The 18,062-nt window shown below is 43.9% G+C and overlaps 1 protein-coding gene across 3 annotated transcripts in view; it reads right to left on the bottom strand.

Moving 5' to 3' along the window:
• Positions 1-9,706, bottom strand: part of MMAA (metabolism of cobalamin associated A) — a 52,229-nt gene extending 42,523 nt beyond the window's left edge. The window contains exon 1 of one of the 3 annotated variants that reach the window (XM_026018149.2): positions 9,367-9,706. The gene's annotated coding sequence lies outside the window, so the exon portion shown is untranslated. The remainder of the gene's footprint in view (positions 1-9,366) is intronic. The other 2 variants (XM_072724770.1, XM_072724771.1) reach the window with 2 other exon arrangements.
• Positions 9,707-18,062: the final 8,356 nt, after the last annotated feature.

Here is an 18,062-nt window from a genome sequence, read left to right as displayed (position 1 = left end):
CCAAAGTACGTTTTGAGACAATGCTGCTGACATTGCCATACGTATTAAAATAGACCTCCTTTTTATTTTTCTTTTCTTTTTTCTTTTAAATTTTTATTTATTTATGATAGTCACACACAGAGTGAGAGAGAGAGGCAGAGACATAGGGAGAGGGAGAAGCAGGCTCCATGCACCGGGAGCCCGACGTGGGATTCGATCCCGGGTCTCCAGGATCGTGCCCTGGGCCAAAGGCAGGCGCTAAACCGCTGCGCCACCCAGGGATCCCTCCTTTTTATTTTTCATGCAGCATTTTGTGGGACCTGTGATCTGGGAAGCACACTTTGGGAAAGGCCGGCCCTATACAACTGTGATATTGTAATTTATAATAAGAAATACATATGTGGTCTTCATCCCCATTTCTGGTACAGAGCTCCTAAAATCCTTGGCATTTCCTAAGTGTTAAGAGCAATAAAAGTGTGTTGATAGGCGTAACAAATTGCTTTCAACCTTATCTGAGTTTATGTTAAGGAGGTGACTTTTGAAAAGTACCAAAGACTGGGGTCTAGTGGCCAGAGGAATCAACCAGTTGAGAAGAGGGTTGATACTTCTGGTTCAATCCCACTGCCTTCGAGATGGGAGAGGAGCTGGAGATTGAATTAATTGCCAATGGCCCATGATTTAAATCAATCTGTGTTTTGTCTGTATGATGAAACCTTCATAAAAACCCCAGAAAGATAGGGTTGGGAGTTTCTGGGTTGCTGAACATGTGCAGGTGCTGAGAGAAAGGCCTGTTCACTGAGCATGGGAGCTCTGCCCTTCCCCCACACCTTGCCCTGTGCATCTTTCCGTCTGGTCCTGAGTTATATTCTTTGGTAGTAAACCAGTGATCTGGTAAGTAAACTGTTTCTCTCAGTGCTGTGAGCTGCTCTTGCAAACTAACCCAACCCAAGGAGGGGGTCCAGGGAACCTCTGATCTATAGCTGGAGGGTTGGAATCACAGGTGACAACCTGGACTTGCATTTGGCATCTGAAGTATGTGTGGCGGAGGGAGGGAGAGGGATGAGGGAGAGGGAGGAAGGGAGAGGGACTGAACCCTGAACCTGTGGGATCTGGGGTGATCTATCTGAGTAGACAGTGCCAGAACTGACTTGTAGAACACCCAGCTGGTATTGGACAATTGCTTGGTAGTAAGGAAAAAACCCACATGTTGGAATTGGTGTTAGAATTAAAGGAATCATTTACATCACCATTTCTTGGCTTTTCACCCTGTTCTATGTGATCACAGGCTATCATTGGCTCAGTTGCTGTCAAATGATCTTAACACTTTTTGTTATATGGTATGTTTAAATCTTACTGGGTTTTTTTCTTATTCGAAAAGCAATGCGATCTTATTGAAGAAAAATTGGAAAACTCAGATCAGCAAAAAAGAGTAAAATATCCATGATCCCACCATCTGGGGGTAATCACTGTCAACAATTTTTACATATCAATTCAGCCCTCTTCTTATTATAAATATATACATTTATTTACTATAAGAAGACCATTCAGTACACACTTTAAACCTGATGTTTAAATTAACAATCTAGCATAAACTTCTTCCCATGCCAGTATTTGTCTACAATATCATTTCTAATGGCTAAAAACTTCAATTGTAAATACATACATATAATATTAAAATGCAGGTCTGAACTATTGGCACAGACTTTGTAGGCTCAGGAAATACATAGAGGCCTTCATTCATTTGTCTCTTCCGAGTTCACTTTAATGCCATTTTTAAGAAAGGATTTGGTCAGCTTTTCCTAATCCCTCAACAGCTGCATTTTGACTATTTAGTTAGAGTCACAGCTGATCAAGGTTATGTGTGTCTCTAATACATTTGCCTATAACATAGTTCTTAGATGAATCCTGAAAAGGGACTATAAGGTCTATAGGCACCTGTTAGCAATTCACGTATATTTATTTGTGCATTGATTTGTGTCATCTCATTGCATCCTCTGGATGACCAATGGTGGTTAGCAACAGAAACTCAAAGTTCAAGATAGAAAGCGAGAAGAAATGCAAACCTTCTTCCAGGAAAGGAATTTGGCTTTTGAATTGAAATCTGTAGAGAAATCACCCTCTTTTCCAAAGATGATGCTACCTAAGTATTTCCATGTGCCACCCAAAGCCTTATGTGTAATTATGTTCATATTTCAAAGGCCCTCGGAGATCAAAAAGGATTGAGGACTGCATGTGCTGGCAGAACCACTGTTTTCAGGAAGGAAAGGATGTGTTGGTGAAAGCCAGGGTCTTTTTCAAGGACTCCAGCAAGGCCCCTCCCCCCCTTGTCATCATGACTCCTCCTTTCTCACCACCTCAATACCACCCATGAAAGTCAGGGTCCAGCAAGGTACTTCTGCGACTTTAGCTACACTACACCTGACCATGAGGAGAGGGATCACTTCTCTGCTAAAACAACAAACTCTCTTAAGTTTGAGGACCTAGTGGATCACTGACTTGAAGCTCCAGAAGGCTAGAGGGTTTACTCCAAAGTAGGAATTAAAAGTAGGAACACGAAAAAGGAAAAAAAAAAAAAAGGTAGGAACACCTGGGGGATACTTTGAAATTAAATTCAAAAATGGAAGTGCTTGCCTTTATTTTAAAAATATATGGGTGGTTGGTTCGCTTAGTGATCTTATCATTTCTAAACCATAAACTTACGTGTTCAGGTGTAAGAATAAACACAAACTGATTGAAGATGAAGGATCGCACACTTCAAGAAACAGAACTAGCCTAATTCTAAAACCTACTTTGGTTTATTTATCATGTAGAAGTATCCCCTTTCAATTTGCCAAATCACTCAGACCATTTCTAAGGATGTTTCTATGGACTTAGAAAATAGTATCTTGTGTTTCTGCCAACGAGGGTTTTTGGTGTCAGTAAATAAACTCCATAAATATGCACTCATGCGCGCAGACACAAGCTTCCATCTCGTTTCATGAACAATATTTCAAGAGCAGTCAACACTACTGTATGTTAACATTTTAGAAACTTTTACAATTTAAAATGAAGCCAGGAGCAGGAGTCCCAAAGGAATACTTAATTAATGCTCAAAAAATAATTGATTGAAACCCTAGTTAACACATTTCCAAGAAAGAAAACATATTTGCTGACATAGAGATGTATTTTTATTTTCACTCAAAATGGCTCAACTTACTCATATGTGCTTAGTCATTCTCTTGTCTCTCCACACACTCATGCAATTAGATAATAATAAGCTCTAAAAAGATACTTCTTGAACAAATGATCCTTAGAACTGCAAAGTATATGTACATGACAGGAGCAGAATTATTTCTTAAGACACTTAACAGAGACAAAACTCTTAATGAAATGTACATATTTTGAGAGACATTTATTTATTTATTTAAAAGATTATATTTATTCATGAGAGAGACACAGAGAGAGAGAGAGAGAGGCAGACAGAGGCAGAGGGAGAAGCAGGCACCATGCAGGGAGCCTGATGTGGGACTTGATCCTGGGACCCCAGGATCATGCCCTGAGCCAAAGGCAAACACTCAGCTGCTGACCCACGCAGGCGTCCCTTGAGAGACTTTTATTTTTAAAAAAATTTTTTTTTATTTTTTTATGATAGTCACACACACAGAGAGAGGCAGAGACACAGGCAGAGGGAGAAGCAGGCTCTATGCACCGGGAGCCCGACGTGGGATTCGATTCTGGGTCTCCAGGATCTCGCCCTGGGCCAAAGGCAGGCGCCAAACCGCTGCGCCACCCAGGGATCCCCCTTGAGAGACTTTTAGATCAGAAAACGACCCAACAGATAATTTCATTGGACCCCTTCATTTTACAGATAAAGGGCCTCCTGCCCCAGGGAAGTGAAGTCGAGTCATCCAAGGCCAGAGAGCCATCTGTTGGCAAAGCTGAAACTCAAGGACTCCAGGCCTCTGGAAACTTCAGCTGAATACTTTCCACTCCTACTCTACCATTTCTTACATGGTGTGTGTTTGAGGAAATCCACGTACGCAATAGCAATATATACACAAAATATACAGTGGCATGTATTGAAAGTTATACTATTCCTAAGTATTGATGTATTCGCATGTATTGATAGTATACTAAGTCAGTTCCTCACAGAAATCTTCACCTATCCCTCAGATTTGGTCAGCAAGCCCCCATTCACTCTCATAGACTAATGTCCCCCTCATTCAGAGCACTAACCCCAGACATAATTTCACATTTACTGGTGTGATCACAAGACTGTTAACTCTGTAAGGACATAGAACACATCTATTTTGGCTCACTATTATATCCCAAGCCTCTAGCAAAGCATCTGGCACTAATTAGATGCTTTTTAAAAAAAGATTTATGTATGTATTTATGTGTGTCAGATTGAGAGAGAGTGTGTGTGAGCAGGGGGAGGAGCAGAGGGAAAGAAGAGAATCTCTAGCAGACTCCCTGCTGAGCGCAGAGCCTGATGGGATGGCTTGATCTCACTATCCTGAGATCATGACCTGAGCCAAAATCAAGAGTTGGATGCTTAATTTATCCACTGAATCACCCAGGGGCCTCCTAAATAGATGCTTAATTATTTATTGAATGAATGGTGATCACTGATGCTAATGACTGCAAAAAATGCTGAGTTAATGTAAACACACACATGATTACATAACTATCTATATGTATATAAATTTATTATAGGAATTGGCTCACATATTGTGGAGGTTAAGAGAGATGCAGGAAAGCCAGGGCTATAATATGGTCTAGGTCCAAATGTCTGAGAACCAGGAGCACCAATGTCAGGCAGGAGAAGATGGAGGTCATAACTCAAGCAAAACAAGCAAATTCATCCTCCTTCTGCTTTTTTTGTTGTATTTCGGTCCTCAGGATATTGGATAGTGCCCACTCACATTGGTGAGGATTATCTTCTTTACTCAGTCTATGGATTTGAATGCTAATCTCTTCTGGAAATATCCACACAAACACACCCTGAAATAACATTTTACCAGCTCTCTGGGCATCCTTTAGCCCAGTCAAGGTGACACATAAAACAAACCATCACAAGGATGCATGTCAACACTGGAAGTGCTTCCTTCATGGCCCACTTAAAACTATTCTTAGTAATTCCTATACATACACACACACATATACATATATATATATATATATATATATATATATATATATATATATATATATATATATAGGAACCTCATGTTATTTCGTCTGTGGTTGTATTTCCTGTCCTTCAAGGCACAGTCAAGCCCATTTGCCTCAGATTTGCTTTTGTGGATTCTCCCTTTGACCACATTCTGGCCCACTTTTTGCTGTGTCAGAATTCCACAGCAGACCTTATTCAAGATGGCAGACCAAAGTGCACACATGGAGCTCCATTCTCTCCTTTAGTATAACATTATACTAAAGTAACTTAATGTTAAAAAAAAAAAAAAAACCCTCTCAGCAATAAAAAAAATAAATGGCAAGGGGATCCATCAGCAGATAAGAGAGCTCAACACATTTCTGGAATTCGTGATGAAGATGATGTGTGTTGACCATGAGGCAGAGAGGAAGCAGCAGCTGCCTAGAATGTAAGAAGTGAGAGCTAGAGCTGCTGGAAGGGGACTGGAAATGATAGACATCACAGCACAAGAATGAGAAGTGAGGCAGAGAATAGAAGGACTAATATTTAGAAGCATTCTCTCATCTCCCTCTCCAACTTTTGCTTGAGGACTGCTCCAGCCTGGCAATTACTCCAAGACAAAGAAATTGGAGGATTCTTTCCCATCAAACTCTCCAGAAAGAACCAGGCAGCGAGCATGGGTCTTAGGCTCCAGAATAAAACCCTGCTCATTTTGGCATTTAGGATGCCCCTAACAGAGTGCCTATGAAGGGACCCCTGCTGGTCAATGAGCCCCTTGCTGACACTCAGAGGGTGTTAGGCTTCTAATCAGCCTTTCCATTGCCTGTTTCTCCACGATGAATGGAACGTAGCGGTTCAACAGACATTTGAGAAAAGCAAACACCATGATGAGAAAAAGTCCAAAATTAAGAATCAACAACAATAGCAACAACAAACACCTGGAAAAATCTATAGCAAGGAAGAAAAAAACAGAAGATATTTCAAACATTTTCAGAAAACACACGCAGCCCTGGTAGCTCAGCAGTTCAGCGCTGCCTTCGGCCCAGGGCGTGATCCTGCAGGCCCGGGATCGAGTCCCATGTCCAGCTCCCTGCGTGGAGCTTGCTTCTCCTTCTGCTTGTGTCTCTGCCTCTTTCTCCCTGTGTCTCTCATGAATAAATAATAAAATCTTTAAAAAAAATTTTCAGAAAACAGAAATTTTGAAAATAAAAGATATTTCAAATTCACTTTGAGATACTCTATCTGAAAGAAGATACATGTCCATAAAATATAATGTATATCTCTAAAGTAAGAATCAGATCCTATAGAAGAGAAACAATCAAGGAACAACAGGCAGAGGAAATGTAATATGATATCTGAAATAAAGCATTCTTTTGAAGGGCTGGCTGACAAAGATGAGTAAATCTCTCAGAAATCTGTATTGGTTTATATTATTCCTATACAAATTGCCACAACCTCACTGGCTTAAAACAACACAAATTTATTACCCTGGAAGTCAGACATTTAAAATGGATCTTCTTGGGCTAAACTCAAGGGGTGGGCAGGTCTATGTTCTAGAGGAGGATCAGTTTCCTTGATGTTTTCAGCTTCTAGAGGCTGTCTGCATTCCTTACCCTGTGGCTCATTCTTCCACTTTGAAAGCCGGCAGTACAGTGTCTTCCGACCCCTCTCTCTCATCTGTTTCCCAGTTCCATCTCCTTCTTTGATTCTGACTCTCCAGGCTCCCTCTATCCCTTATAAGAACATTTGTGATTTCACTGGGCTCATCTGGCTAATCTCTCCCTCTGAAGATCTTTAACTCACATACATGAGGTTCCTTTCACCATGCAAGGTAACATGTTCACAGATTCTAGGGCTTAGGATGTCCCTAGCAAAACCCAAAAAATAATTTTAATAACAGCTAGAACTATCATTGTGACTTTCCACATGACAAAGAAAGAGGAGATCCCACAAATTTCCAGAGGAAAAAAAGATCATCTAAAAAAGATTGGTAAGCAGTCTGGCATCAGTTTCTCATCAACAATCCCAGATAGCAAGGAAAACCTCTACCAGTGCCATCAAAGTTCTTTCTGGGAAATATTTTCAACTTGCAATTCTGCAATCAAACTATCCATCAAGGGAGAGAGTGAAATGTAAGACATTTTCTCAAAGTCTGTCTTCTTCTTTTTTTTTTTTTTTTAAAGAAATAACTTTTAGTTGAACTCCAACACAACGAAGAAGTAAGCCAACAAAGAGGATGATACAGAATCCAGGAAACCGAAGTTCAACCTGGGAGAGCCGTGAAGGAAGTCCTGAGAAGGTGGCCATCCAGGCCTGCTGACTTACATAGATGGGGCAGGGGAGACAGTTCCAGGAAGGAGAGCTCCAGAAAAAAGTTGGGGGCAGCATGTGGTAGACCAAAAAATAACGATGAAGACTTCAGTAAAACTTGAAGATGTGATAAAGGACGAGAAGCGTTCAAGGAGAAAAGAACTAATTAGAGATGACAGAAGATTGATAGATTAGACGTAGGCATAGGTGGATGAGAGATAGATAAGAGAGGTCAGTTACAAGGAATTGGCTCTCATGATCATGGGGCCTCGCTCTGCAAGTCCGAAATCCACATGACAGGTTATCAGGATGGGAAGATGGCAGCAGGTTGAAACCATAAGTACTGGTGAAGCTGAATCTGGAAGCAGGAAGAATTTCTTTTCCTCTGAGGGAGACACCAGCCCACCACTTTAGTCTCTCCTTACTTAGAATCATCTGATGGGGGCTTTGCTTACATCTTCAAAATCCCTTCACAGCATTGCATAGATTGGAGTTTGAATAATAGGACCGTAGTCTAGCCGTGTGACAATATCAAAGCTCTCATGACATGCAGGTGAAAGGAAAGGAAAGGAATGGAAAGGAAAGGAAAGGAAAGGAAAGAAAAGAAAAGAAAAGAAAAGAAAAGAAAAGAAAGGAAAAGAAAAGAAAAAAAAGAATCAGTAATTTGGGTTGCCTGGGTGGCTCAAGCTCAAATGGTTGAGCATCTGCCTTGGGCCCAGGGCACGATCCGGGGTCGCCGGATCGAGTCCCACATCAGGCTTCCCACATGGAGCTCGCTTTTCCCCCTGCCTGTGTCTCTGCTGATCTGTGTCTCTCATGACTACATAAATAAAATCTTAAAAAAAAAAAAAAAAAAAAAAAACAGTAACTCTAAGAAAAACAAACAAAAAAATGCCATCATTAGAAGTTATGGCCAGGCCACCTGGGTGGCTCAGTCGGTTGAGCATCTGCCTTCCGCTCAGATCATGGTCTCAGGGGCCTGAGGTCACAGCAAGTGAGGCTCCCCTGTCAGTGAGGAGCCTGCCTGTCCTGCTCCCTCTGTACCCCATCACCCCTCGTGTACACACTCTGTGTCCCAGCAGAGACACAGGCAGAGGGAGAAGCAGGCTCCATGCACCGGAGCCCGACGTGGGATTCGATCCCGGGTCTCCAGGATCGCGCCCTGGGCCAAAGGCAGGCGCCAAACCGCTGCGCCACCCAGGGATCCCCTGTCTTTTCTTTAATTAACCGCAGGCATGTCACCTGAATGAGAAACGTAAACAACTGTATTTGTAAAAAACAAAACAAAACAAAAAAACAAAAAAAACAAAAACCACCCAACCCCAAGCCCCAAAGGCTGTGTGAGATAAGGAAAGGGAGAGAGCAGGGGGGTCGTCGCCGCGTTGCCATCGGAAACCCAGCACTACCCCAGGCCCCCTCGGCCGCGCTGGGCGGCCCGGGGAGGAGCGCGCCCACCGCCCGCGGCCCATCCAGCCGCCTCTCGGCCGCCCGCGGGGGAAGCTGGAGGCGAGGCCGCGCGGCCCGTGACCCGGGCGGGCGATCGCGCTGCCGTCGAGCGGCGCCCGGCTTCGCCCTCCTCGCGGTTTCCCGGCAGGAGGCCCGGTGAACCCCGGTCTCCCGGAAGCCACTCTCGATAAGCTTTCGCCGAACAAAGGCTCGCACACGGGGAAGGTGAGGAGAAGCTGGCGGGAAAAGGCTCCAAGACGGGCCTGCAGGGGGCGCGCAGGGCGCGGGTGGGGCGCGTTCTCTCTGCGGGGCGGGCAGGGCGGGCACCCGGGGGTGTGGGGCTGGGCCAGGGCCGACCCCCGAGCCGGCCGCCGCCCGCACTCCCAGGCCGCCCCGTCACTTCCCGCCCAGCCTTCCTCCCTCCAGGCTCTCGGCTTCCTTGGGAATTCCAAGAGAGGGGGACAGCCCCCCGCCCCGGCCTCCGGACGCCGACGCACCTCGCGGAGCTCTTGCGCCTCCTCCCCACGGTGCGGGCGCCTCAGCGGCGGAGCCCGAGCCCCGAGCGGCATCACCGCGGGCGCCCGTGCGACCCCGCAGGGCCCGCGCTCCGCAGCGGTACCTCAGGCCGGCGGCGCGGACGCACCCTGACGGCCTGCTCTTGGCGCCCCGCACGCCGCCGCGTCAAGGCCGCAGTTCCAGAGAGGCGCCTGCGCCGCGAGCAAAAAGAGAACCTCCTCTGGCCGTGCCACACGGAAGGGCTGCGACGCTCGCTCGTCTTTCTCAAAGCACAGACATGGAGTTGGAACGAGAATTTTCAAGGGAACGTCTCTTTGTTCTTCCCCACAGAGAAAACGAAGCAACAAAACGCAGAGTCCCTGAGAGGAAAGTTGAACGACTCGGCCCATGTATCAGTTAAGCAGGTCGCCACAGTTTTAAGTGCTCCCACACAGCTCAGCAATTTTATTAGGGAATTTGCATTGTGACCTGCAGTCCGAATTTAAATGAAATTTAAAAGTATCTCAAAAGTGGGGTTGGTGTGTGGGGGGCTGGGGGTGGGGCGGGACAAACCAAAGTATCGACTAGCACTCAGCGGTGGCACAGTCCCATAACCTGGTGTAAAACGGAGGGCAGGCGCCGGTGCAGACGCCTTAGCTCCGGCTTTAGAGTGGCTCCCTTCCTTACTTAATTTAGGGCAAACGGAATACTGCCATCAGTTTAAGGACCCTTTCTTTTTTTAAAAAAATTTTTTTTATTTTTATTTATTTATGATAGTCACAGAGAGAGGGAGAGAGAGAGAGGCAGAGACACAGGCGGAGGGAGAAGCAGGCTCCATGCACTGGGAGCCCGACGTGGGACTCGATCCCGGGTCCCCAGGATCGCGCCCTGGGCCAAAGGCAGGCGCCAAACCACTGCGCCACCCAGGGATCCCTTAAGGACCCTTTCTAACAAAACTGCCGGAAGCGTCAGGCTTCTCTGATGGGAAGGCAACAGGGGCGAGCCGTGCAAAGATGCCTGGAGACTGGGTTCCACCCAGAGCTAGGACACCCAGGTGCCAGGCCGCGGACGACTCCCCCAACCCCCCAGGCCGAAACTTCCTTCGTTGACGGAAGGCCGTCGATATTGGGCTAGAGCTTAACCTTTTACTGGTCACAGGTGGTTTTGAGACTGTAATGCAAGCTATGGGCCCATCCACCTGCAGGGAAAATCCACCTTTGTACATGCACAAAACATTGCACACGCAGCTTCTGGAGCTCACCCCACCCTCCCAGCCCCCCAGCCCCACCCCATGCACCTGGAGGTCTGAGCGCTTGGGGGCCACCCGCTCTCTCTGGTTGGTTCTCCAAGCTCTCTCCTCCTGTGACTGTCGCTGGGCCATCTCAGCTTAGTTGTGCCACAGGCTGGGCCACGTCCTCCCCTCTGGAAACCCCCTCATGACAGCTTTCTCGTCACAAATGCACCTGGTCAAAGCTTGTCGAATTTCGCCTTCATAAATATTCACCTGCCTCCGCGAATCTTCTGTGTTTTTACTGAACACTATTCTGAAGAAGCAGAACCTGAGAATCCCAAGGAAAGGCAGCACAGATCTCAGTCAGACTCGGGGTGAGATTACCCTATGGAAAAAGCAAATCATGTTCAGGTGTGAGAGGGTAAAAATCATATTTAGAATAGCAGTTTTTGGAATATCAGTTTACCCCTGCAAAAGATCATAAATGTTTAGGTAAATTTATTTTTTCATTCAGGCAAGCATTCACTGAGTGCCTATTGTATTCTGAACCTCGGGTAACACCTGAGAGCCTAAGATAAATGAGATACTGTCTTCCTCTTTGCTTTCAAACAGCAGCTAGTTGAGTGGAGGAGCATAAGGAGACAATTATCCTAGGAGTGTTCGTGGGAGTGTATCAAGGGTGTTAGGTTAGCGTAATGGAGCGGGAGGTGCAACGCCGCCCAAGACAGCTGCAGGGAGGCCCCAAATACTTCTTGATAATGTGTTGGAATTTTCTGGGAGCAGAAGGACCTCGGACAGAGGCTGTGTAAAGGCACGTGGTCATCGTGGTTGAGGATAACAACTTTTCCAGAGTGACTGGAGCTTAGGGCCTGTTCAGGGACATGCCAGGAGGCAGGAGCAGCCAGCCCAGGCTCTGCAAGAAGGTGGCACTTCACTGAGCTCATTATTATACACGCCATATATGGTGATAAGGCCTAACTGAAGGATTTCCTTTGGAGTCGACTGATAACACTGGTATTTTAGAAAGAGCGTGTAGAGGATGGATTGAGGATGGGGGAGCCTGAAGGCAGGTTAGTTGACACTCTTTACACAGATCTCTTTTTGTATGCCCTCTTGATAAAAGTTTTATTTGCCTAAGCTCTGTGCTTATATGTCAGGTTTTCTGTTTTATATTTTTAGTTTTTCAATTTTCAATTTATTTTTATTTGCATTTCTTCCCTGCAGAATTTACTCCCAGGCCATAAGCTTCTGTTCTTCAGTTTCTTCTGGAATATCTTTTTCTTCTGTGCAACCTCCTCTTCTGGTATAGGAACAATCTGCTCTTTTTCAGTAAGGATCATCTCAATGTGGCAGGGAGAGCTCGTGGCCAAGAGCCCTGTAAGTGCTACGCCACATCTAGGGCGCTTTGTTCACCTAGATGTGCTAAATGACCAGAGAATCTATACCTAAACCCTTAAGTTCAGCATTACTCTCTGCACTTTTAAGCATGTGCAGTGAAAATTCAGCACTCTTCTTGGGCCACTGACCCTGTGTCCAGCCCCACTGTTTGGCCTGGGCACACCTACCAATTCCACCACTGTAGTGACAGAATGGCACACACTACTTCTGCAAAGAGACACCCTTCAGATATTTGGTGGCTTTTCGGATATGCATACCCTTGATGGCCTGGGCAGTTTCACATGTGTTCTTAAAGTGAACACAAGGATTTGAACCTCTTGATTTGCATGGTTTTGTAGGGTTTTCTGGGTCAAGAGGATAGCAAACCATTTTCAGAGGTCACCTCAGGCCACTTAGGGGAAGAGCTATATGCCAGTTCTTGATAAATATTTCTTTGTGCTTAATTGGTAACCAAGGTTTGCTGGGAGACATTTGACCTCATATTCTTCCAGTATGATTTTGTTTTTAACCCCAGTTTGTACAAGAAATCATTTATATGAGATTTTATACCCTGCTTTTGTGACCACAAATATATTTTATACCTAAAAAATACCATACATAACCAGAGGAAATAGCTTGCAATCTATTTATTTTTATTTTATTCATTTATTAATTGGAGTTCAATTTGCCAACATTATAGCATAACACCCAGTGCTCATCCCGTCAAGTGCCCCCCTTAGTGCCTGTCACCCAGTCACCCCAATCCCCTGCCCACCTCCCCTTCCACTATCCCTTGTTCATTTCCCAGAGTTAGGAGTCTCTCATGTTCTGTCTCCCTCTCTGATATTTCCCACTCATTTTGTCTTCTTTCCCCTTTATTCCCTTTCACTATTTTTTGTATTCCCCAAATGAATGAGACCATATAATGTTTGTCCTTCTCCGACTGACTTACTTCACTCAGCATAATACCCTCCAGTTCCAACCACATTGAAGCAAATGGGGGTAGTTGTCATTTCTAATAGCTAATATTCCACTGTATACATAGACCACATCTTCTTTATCCATCATCTTTCGATGGACACTGTGGCATCTTCCACAGTCTGGCTATTGTGGACATTGCTGCTATAAACATTGGGGTGCAGGTGTCCTGGCATTTTACTGATTCTGTATCTTTGGGGTAAATCCCCAGCAGTGCAATTGCTGGGTCACAGGGTAGCTCTATTTTTAACTCTTTAAGGAACCTCCACACAGTTTTCCAGAGTGGCTGTACCAGTTCACATTCCCACCAACAGTGCAAGAGGGTTCTCCTTTCTCCACATCCTCACCAACATTTATTGTTTCCTTGTTAATATTCACCATTCTCACTGGTGTGAGGTGGTATCTCATTGTGGTTTTGATTTGTATTTCCCTGATGGCCAGTGATGTGGGGCATTTTCTCAAGTGCTTGTTGGCCATGTCTATGTCTTCCTCTGTGAAATTTATGTTCATATCTTTTGCCCATTTGATGATTGGATTGTTTGTTTCTTTGCTGTTGAATTTGATAAGTTCTTTATAGATCTTGGATACTAGCCCTTTTTCTGATATGTCGTTTGAAATATCTTCTCCCATTCTGTAGGGTGTCTTTTAGTTTTGTTGACTGCTTCTTTTGCTGTGCAAAAGCTTTTTTATCTTGATTAAGTCCCAATAGTTCCATTTTTGCTTTTGTTTCCCTTGCCTTCATAGATATATCTTGCAAGACGTTGCTGTGGCCAAGTTCAAAAGGCTGTTGCCTGTTGTTCTCCTCTAGGATTTTGATGGATTCTTGTCTCATATTTGGATCTTTCATCCATTTTGAGTTAATATTTATGTATGGTGTAAGAGAATGGTCTAGTTTCATTCTTCTGCACATGGCTGTCCAATTTTCCCAGCACCATTTATTGAAGAGACTGTCTTTTTTCCAGGGGATGGTCTTTCCTGCTTTGTCAAATATTAGTTGACCATAGAGTTGACGGCCCATTTCTGGGTTCTCTATTCTGTTCCATTGATCTATGTGTCTGTTTCTGTGGCAGTACCACACTGTCTTGATGACCACAGCTTTGTAGTACAACCTGAAATCTGGCATTGTGATGTCCCCCGGCTGTGGTTTTCTTTTTCAATATTCCCCTGGCTATTCATGGTCTTTTCTGATTCCACACAAATCTTAAGATTTGTTCCAAGTCTCTGAAGAAAGTCCATGGTATTTTGATAGGGATTGCATCAAACGTGTAAATTGCCCTGGGTAGCATTGACATTTTCACAATGTTAATTTTTCCAATCCATGAGCATGGAATATTTTTCCATCTCTTTGTGTCTTCCTTGTGTCTTTCTTGTGTCTTTCAGAAGTGTTCTGTAGTTTTTAGGGTATAGATCCTTTACCTCTCAGGTTAGGTTTATTTCTAGGTATCTTAGGCTTTTGGGTGCAATTGCAAATGGGATTGACTCCTTAATTTCTCTTTCTTCAGTTTCATTGTTAGTGTATAGAAATGCCACTGATTTCTGGGCATTGATTTTGTATCCTGCCACACTGCTGAATTGCTGTATGAGTTCTAGCAATCTTGGGGTAGAGGCTTTGGGTTCTATGTAGAGTATCATGTCATCGGCGAAGAGGGAGAGTTTGACTTCTTCTTTGCCAGTTTGAATGCCTTTTATTTCTTTTTGTTGCCTGATTGCTGAGGCTAGGACTTCTAGTACTATGTTGAATAGCAGTGGTGAGAGTGGACATTCCTGTCTTGTTCCTGATCTTAGTGGAAAGGCTCCCAGTGTTTCCCCACTGAGAATGATATTTGCTGTGGGCTTTTTGTAGATGGCTTTTAAGATGCTGAGGAATGATCCCTCTATCCCTACACTCTGAAGAGTTTTGATCAGGAATGGATGCTATATTTTGTCAAATGCTATCTCTGCATCTATTGAGAGGATCATATGGTTCTTGTTTTTTCTCTTGTGAATATGATCTATCATGTTGATTGTTTTATGAGTGCTGAACCAGCCTTGCATCCCGGGGATAAATCCCACTTGGTCATGGTGAATAATCTTCTTAATGTACTGTTGGATCCTATTGGCTAGTATCTTGTTGAGAATTTTTGCATCTGTGTTCACCAGGGATATTGGTCTATAATTCCCCTTTTTGGTGGGGTCTTTGTCTGGTTTTGGAATTAAGGTGATGCTGGCCTCATAGAACGAGTTTGGAAGTACTCCATCCCTTTTTATCTTTCAGAGCAGCTTTAGTAGAATAGATATGGTTTCTTCTTTAAACGTTTGATAGAATTCCCCTGGGAAGCTGTCTGGCCCTGGGCTTTTGTGTCTTGGGAGGTTTTTGATGACTGCTTCAATTTCCTCCCTGGTTATCAGCCTGTTCAGGTTTTCTATTTCTTCCTGTTTCAGTTTTGGTAGTTTGTGGCTTTCCAGAAATGAGTCCTTTTCTTCTAGATTGCCTAATTTATTGGAGTATAGCTGCTCATAATATGTTTTTAAAATCGTTTGTATTTCCTTGGTATTGGTTGTGATCTCTCCTTTTTCATTCATGATTTTATTAATTTGAGTCTTTTTTCTTTTTCATAAGGCTGGCTAATGGTTTATCTATCTTATTAATTCTTTCAAAGAACCAACTCCTGGTTTTATTGATCTGTTCTAAAGTTCTTCTGGTCTCTATTTCATTGAGTTCTGCTCGGATCTTTATTAACTCTCTTCTACTGGGTGTAGGTTTTATTTGCTGTTCTTTCTCCAGTTCCTTTAGGTGCAAGGTTAGCTTGTGTATTTGAGTTTTTTCCAGTTTTTTCAGGGATGCTTGTATTGTGATGTATTTCCCTCTCAGGACTGCTTTTGCTGCATCCCAAAGATTTTGAACAGTTGTATCTTCATTCTCATTAGTTTCCATGAATCTTTTTAATTCTAATTTCCTGGTTGACCCTTTCATCTTTTAGCAGGATGGTCTTTAACTTCCACGTGTTTGAATTTCTTCCAAATTTCTTCTTGTGATTGAGTTCTAGTTTCATAGCATTATGGTCTGAAAATATGCAGGGGACAATCCCAGTCTTTTGGGATTGGTTAAGACCTGATTTGTGACCAAGTATGTGGTGTATTCTGAAGAAAGTTCCATGTGCACTTGAGAAGAATGTGTATTCAGTTGCATTTGTATGTAGAGTTCTGTAAATTTCTGTGAAATCCATCTGGTCCAGTGTATCATTTAAAGCTCTTGTTTCTTTGGAGATGTTGTGCTTAGAAGATATGTCATTTGCTGAAAGCGCTGTGTTGAAGTCTCCCAGTATAAGTGTATTATTATCTAAGTATGTCTTAACTTTGGTTTTTAATTGATTGATATACTTGGGCAGCTCCCACATTAGGGGCATAAATATTCATGATTGTTAGGTCCTCTTGTTGGATAGACCCTTTACGTATGATATAGTGTCCCTCTTCATCTCTTACTACAGTCTTTGGGATAAACTTTAATTTATCTGATATGAGGATTGCTACCCCTGTTTTCTTTTGAGGACCATTTGAATAGTAAATGGTTCTCCAACCTTTCATTTTCAGGCTGTAGGTGTCCTTAGGTCTAAAATGAATCTCTTGTAGACAGCAAATAGATGGGTCTTGCTTTTTTATCCAGTCTGAAACCTTGCGTCTTTTGATGGGATCATTAAGCCCATTCACGTTCAGAGTTACTATTGAAAGATATGAATTTAGTGTCATCATAATACCTATTCAGTCCCTTATTTTGTGGACTGTTTCTTTGGACTTCCTACTTCTTTTAGAGTCCCCCTTAGTATTTCTTGCAGAGCTGGTTTGGTGGTCACACAGTCTTTCAGTTTCTGCCTATCTTGGAAGTTCTTACCTCTCCTTCTATTCTGAATGAGAGCCTTGCTGGATAGGGTATTCTTAGCTGCATGAATACTTTCTGGCCTGCCAGGTTTCTGTGGAGAGGTCTGCTGTTAACCTAATATTTCTCCCCATATAAGTTAGGGATCTCTTGTCTCTTGGTGCTCTTTATCTTTGGAATTTGCAAGTTTCACTATTAAATGTTGAGGTGGTGAATGGTTTTCATTGATTTTAGGGGGGAATCTCTCTATCTCCTGGATCTGAATGCCTGTTTCCCTCGCCAAGATAGGGAAGTTCTCAGCTATGATTTGTTCAAATACGATTTCTGGACCTCTGTCCCTTTTGATGCCCTCTAGAGCCCCAATTAAACATAGATTTTTCCTTCTGAGGCTGTCATTTATTTCCCTTAACCTTGCCTCATGATCTTTTAATTGTTTTTCTCTTTTTTCCTCAGCTTCTTTCCTTGCCATCAACTTGTCTTCTATGTCACTCACTCTTCTACCTCATTAACCCTCATCATGAGGACCTCCAGTTTGGACTGCATCTCATTTAATTGATTTTTTATTTCAGCCTGATTAGATCTAAATTGTGCAGTCACGAAGTCTCTTGAATCCTTTGTGCTTTTTTCCAGAGCCACCAGTAGCTTTATAATTGTGCTTCTGAATTGGCTTTCTGACATCGAATTTAATCAAATTCTGTAACTCTGTGGGAGAGAGGACTGTTTCTGATTCTTTCTTTTGTGGTGAGTTCTTCCATCTAGTCATTTTGCTCAGTGCAGAGTGGCTAAAAACGAGTTGCACTGGAAAAAGGAAGAAAAAAAACAAAAGAAAAAAGAAACAGGCAAACAAACAAAAAACCCAAGGGTCAGTATCCTCTGGTTCTACATACTGTAAATCCCTTGAGTTCCCCTGGAGCTTTCCAGCGCTGCTTGGTCAAGAACTTGCTCTTCCCCCGTCCTTCCAGCTGGTCTTCTGGGGGAGGGGCCTGCTGCGCTCATTCTCAGGTGTGTGCACCTGGGGGAGCTGCCCTGCCCCCTGCCAGGTGCATGGCTCAGTGGGAGTTGTTGACCCTGTGAGGCCTGTGTTTCCTGGCGGCAGTGCTCCGTCCCCGGCACAGGGTGACACCGTGAGGAACAACAGCACTGGCGGAGGCCAGGTCTCCAGCCCTGGAGTCTGCTCCCGCAGGAACTACTGCAGCTCCCAGTCCGCAGGGGCCTGGATGCTCCGGGAGCGGGGGGCGCTGACCTGCACCGTTGGAGGC

Source organism: Vulpes vulpes, chromosome 10 (assembly GCF_048418805.1).
Source record: "Vulpes vulpes isolate BD-2025 chromosome 10, VulVul3, whole genome shotgun sequence".
In the NCBI taxonomy this organism is placed as follows: Eukaryota; Metazoa; Chordata; class Mammalia; order Carnivora; family Canidae; genus Vulpes; species Vulpes vulpes.
The sequence above is the reverse complement of the archived record's forward strand: the minus strand, read 5'-3'. Positions and strand labels throughout refer to the sequence as shown.